Here is a 5,236-nt window from a genome sequence, read left to right as displayed (position 1 = left end):
AAGCCTGTGTAAACAAGTGGGTTAGACCGGTAACAACCAACGCCGGATAAAGAGCTGATGAGAGTGGGGAGAAAGAAGAGAAGACTGGGGTCGGGGATAGAGAGGTTGTGACAATGGAAAGACTAGGGAGAAGGAAGCGAGTGAATGGGTGTGTCCAGAGAACAGGGAGGAAGAAGTGATGGAGATGGGGGATAATGAGCGGAGAGGGTGAGACTTGGAGAAATTAAGGCAGGAGAGTTGGGGAGTGATTGGAGAGACAGGGTCGGTGAACGGAGGTAAGGGTGAGAGATCAGGATGGAACAAGACAGCGGGGAGGAGGAGAGGAGGAATGGAGATCGCCGTTCAGATGGAGGAGGAATTCCGGGAGGTCTGAAGAAATGTGGAAACGAAGAAGGGACAGAGAAAGGAAAGGATTTGGAGGAGATGAGTTGAGAGAGGAATGAGCTGAGAGTGCAGGAATGAGAAAGGAGGGAACGACCGAGGGATTTTGTCACTCGTACAGAGTCTCAATTATCAAGGACAGATGCACCTCCAGCTGGTTTCTGCTTTGAGCATTGGACTTTCCCTCCCTCCGAGTGAGGTGAACAATTCACCTCGAAACACGGTCCATTCAGAGCGTTTCCTCGCTTTCCTCGTCCAGTGGCGCACTCTCTCATTCTCCCTCCTTATTCCGTGGCATTCCCTGTCTCTTCCTCTCGTTCTCCTTCGACAAGCTTCCCCCACTCTCCACTTTTCATTCTACTTTTCCCTCCCACAATTCTTTCTCACTTTCTATCCCATCTTCCTCCCCTCCTCAAACCTTGCTCTTTTCTCTACCTCCTCTCTCCCATATTTGCCCCACTGTCTCCCCTTCCCCATTGTCTTAATCCACACTGTCACCCGTCTGCCACTCCCTTTTGCTTCTCTCCAAGACCAACACTTCTGTCACCTTGACAGGCAGATGTGCTTACACGCTCACAGATCCTTTCAGTATTCCCCGTCCCTTCCGACTGTCTACCTTCATTTCCTTCGTCCCATCTCCACCCCTACTCCCATCCGAGATCCCCGTTCTCTCCCAGCACACCTTCCTCCTTCCCGCCCCCACTCTTTCTCTGCCTTTCGTTTTCCTCAGTCCCTCGCATCCTTCTCCCACCCTCGCCTGGCACTGGCTCCTTCTGTCCCACACAACTCAGCCCCTTCCACGGCTTCCCTATTACGCACCTTCCCTCTCCCCTTCCTCTACACTATCCTCTTTTAACGATTTTAACGGCTTTCTTTCCTCCTCTCCTCTTCCCTCATATTTCCACTCCCACTTCAGTTATGCCTTCACTCGCCCTCTTGGATGCCGTGTTTCCCTACTTTCTCAATAATCCTCCTATTGGATACCTTATCAAATGCCTTGCTGAAATCCATATACACTACATGTAATGCCCTTCCTTCATCAATGTGTTTAGTCACATTCTCAAGGAATTCAAGCAGGCTTGTAAGGCACGACCTGCCTTTGGTAAAGCGATGCTGACTATCCCTAATCATATTATACCTCTCCAAATGTTCATAAACCCTGCTTCTCAGGATCTTGTGCATCCACTGGTCAATAATTCCCTGGGCTATGCCCAACCCTTTCTTGAATAAAGGGTCAACATCCGCAACCCTCCAATACTCCGGAACATTTCCCCTCCCCGTTGATGATGTAAAGATCTTCGCCAGAGCCTCAGCAATCTCCTTCCTCGCCTTCCATTGTAGCCTAGGGCACATCTCATCCGTTCCAGGCGACGTACCGACCTGATGCTCTCCAAAAGTTCAAGCTCATCCCCTTTCTTAAAATCCACACGCTGAAGCTTTTCAGTCAGCTGCAAGTGATCGCTACAATCACCAAGATCCTTTTCCATAGTGAATACTGGAGCATAAAACTTCATTAAGGATCTCTGCTATATCCTCCGGTTCCATACACACTTCTGCTCTGTCACACTTGATAGGTCCTATTCTTTCGCGTCTTATCCTCTGAATCTCCACACACTTGAGGAAAGCCTTGGGGTTTTCCTTAATCCTGCCCGCCAAGAATTTCTCATGGCCCCTTCTGCCCCACCTATTTTCCTTCCTAACCTCATTCCAGTTAGCCTTATAATCTTCTAGATCTCTAACGTTAGCCATTTCTCTCAATCTTTTTGCAAGATGTTCATTTTCGTCTTGACTAGATTTAGTACAGCCTTTGTACACATGGTTCCTGTGCCCGACCATAACTTCCTTGGAACGTACCTTTGCCGAACTCCACACAAATATCCCCTGAACATTTGCCTCATTTATGCCGTGTTTTTCACTGAGAACATCTGCATCCAGTTTAAGCTTGCAGTTTCCTGACTGATAGCCTGATGATTCCCCTTACTCCTACTAAATGCGTTTCTAACTTTTCTGTTCCTATCTCTCTCCAACGCTATTGTAAGGAAGATAAAATAATGTTCGCTATCTCTAAAAAGGTCTCGCACTGAGTGTTGTGCTACCTGACGAAGTTCATTTTCCAATGCCATAAGAAGTGCATCGTCTCCTCTTATAGGCTTATCTACATATTATGTCAAAAAAATTTCATGAACAAACCTAAGAAACTCGATTTATCTAAATTCCTTGCTCCAGGGAGATACCAAATGATATTTTGGAAATACAAATCTCTCATCACGACCTCTTTATTATTATTACACCTTTCTACGACTTTCTTCCCAATCTAGTCCTCGATATCCCTGTTGCTATTGGGCGGCCTAAAAAAAAAACACCTGGTAAAGTTATTGACTGCTTCCTGTACGTAACCTCCACCCACAGAGATTCCGTAGATAATTCCTCTATGCTATCCAACTTTCCTGGAGCTTGGTCACTATCTCTGATAAACAGTACCCGCCTCTATCTCTTTTGCCTCCCTCCCAGTACTTTTTGACTGTCTCTAAATATCCAAGTATTTGTAATGGCCAACATATCATATCTCCAAAGGAGATAGTGATCACACACTACATCCCTAACCATAGCATTGGAGAGGGATAGGAGGAGATAAGTTAGCAAAGCGTTTAGTTGGAATCGGGGTAAAATATGAGGCTATTACTTGTTTACTCTCATATTGTGTACTGTTTGCAAACATCGCCGAATGTCCATCCAAACGAGATTCGTAAGTTTCTCCGTCCGGGGGCTACCATCACCCAGATGAATCCGGGAGCCGAACCGATGATCGCATTCCAGCTATCTTTTTTTTATTTTCTTGTAAACCCTTTCTTTAGCTTTCACAAGAGCTTTGAGTTCCCTTTTCGGTTTGAATTGGATACTTCTTGAGAAATGAGAACTTATTTATTTTTGGAATACATTTTTCACAGAAACGAAAGCAATTGCTGTTGTGCTGACAACCCTTGCAGATGTGGTTGGAGAAATGGCAGAAGAGTTCAACCCGGACAAATAGAAAGATAAAGCACAGTGTTAAGGACAAGACCGTGTCGATGAGCAGAGGGATCTTCCGGTCCGTGTCTGTAGCTCCATGAACGTGGCTCCGCAGTTTGCAGACGATATGAGGATAAGTGGAGGGGAAGACAGTTTTGAGGAAGTAGAGAGGCTACAGAGGGGCTTAGACAGCGCAAAGTAATGGCAAATTTACTGTTGTGTTGAAATATGTATGGTCAGGCACTTTGGCAGAAAATAAAGGTTTGACTATTTTCTAAATGGAAAGGAAACACAAAAATCACAGAGAATCAAGGGGACTTTAAAGTCCCTGTGCGAGATTCCCTAACGTTTTTTAGGGAAGTCTAGAAATCTACAACACATTCCCGGCCCCTCAGCCCATAATGTTGTGTCGATGATGTAAACTTCTCAGGTAGAGTCTGTGATGAAGAGGGCAAATGCAAGTCAGCATTTCGACGCTGAAACTTTATAAAGCACTGCCGAGGCCTCACGTAGAGTATTGTGAACAGTTTTGGGCCTCTTATCTTAGAAAGATGGTGCTCAGAGTGGAGAGATTTCAAACGAGGTTCACAAAACTGATTCCTAGATTGAAGGGCGGCATATGGGAAGTGCTGGATATCTCTAGGCCTGTACTCACTGGAATTTAGAAGGAAGAAAGGTGATCCCATCGAAATCTATTGAATATTTAAATTCCTTGATCGACTGGGTATGGAGAGGATAGTTTCTATAGTGGAGGGGTCGAAGACCAGAGGACAGAGACTTAGAAGAGAGGCGCGTCACAAGGAGAACTTACTACAGCCAGTGAGTGGTGAATCAGTGTATTTCTTTGCCACAGGTGGCCGTGGAGGGCAAGGCACATTTTTATGGCAGTAGTTCTTGATTGGTCAGGGCGTGAAGGAATACAGGGAGAAGGCAGGGGATTGAGGCTGAGAAGTAAAATGGATCAACCACAATGAAATTGTGGAGCAGTCTCCATGTGTCGATTAGTCCAATTCTGCTCCTAAATCTTACGTTCTTATGATGTTACTTCTGTTTTATTGTGGAAAGGCTAAATGCTATTGCTCGGTTTGACTGTCAGAAGACTGAGGTCACGAAAGTCACAGGATAAGATGCAGAAGCTGCCTTGCTTGTGCGAGCTAACAAAAGCTAGCAGCATGTCATACTAAGAATGAGATAGTGTTAACTTTTACCCAACACTGCCTTGGTAATGGAGGAACTGACTGCAGACGTGCAGTTCTAATTTTGTGCACTGCCCGGTCGCATCCGTAGACTGGCTGAAACTGAACAAGTGCTTCTTGAAATCGCTCACTGACTATATTTGGCTGTTGGCTCGTGCCCAAAATACACTGTACAATTGTAAGAGATAACCTGATGTTGGCGGAGTGGAAAGACAACGGGATCACCTATTCGAGGGTTAACCATACACCAATGTCTGTGTATTTACTTCTGTTTGATCCCAGGATAAATGCTTTTGCAGTCCAATTTGGTAAAACAGGGTAAAGTATATCGAGAGGAATGATGTGAGACCCAGGGAGAGATGACCGACTGATTTGATTGTGCAGGACCTATTTTTCCATTGTTATATGTAACATACATAGACATGTCCATTAAGAATATCCCAGATGGTAGATACCCTGGGAGATGGAAGGTTCGGAGAGACGGACATGAACTGGAGTGGTGAGAGAGGGAAAGAGAGGAGGAGATTTGGAGCGTGGAACATCGAAGGGGAGGGAGATATCAGATGGCGTGAGACCCAGGGACAGTTGTCGGTTTGATTTGACCGGGGAAGGTAGATCACGCACGGATAGTAGATGTGACTTTTATGGAA

This window comes from Hypanus sabinus, unplaced genomic scaffold (assembly GCF_030144855.1).
Source record: "Hypanus sabinus isolate sHypSab1 unplaced genomic scaffold, sHypSab1.hap1 scaffold_2047, whole genome shotgun sequence".
Taxonomy (NCBI): Eukaryota; Metazoa; Chordata; class Chondrichthyes; order Myliobatiformes; family Dasyatidae; genus Hypanus; species Hypanus sabinus.
This window is presented reverse-complemented; position numbering follows the sequence as displayed.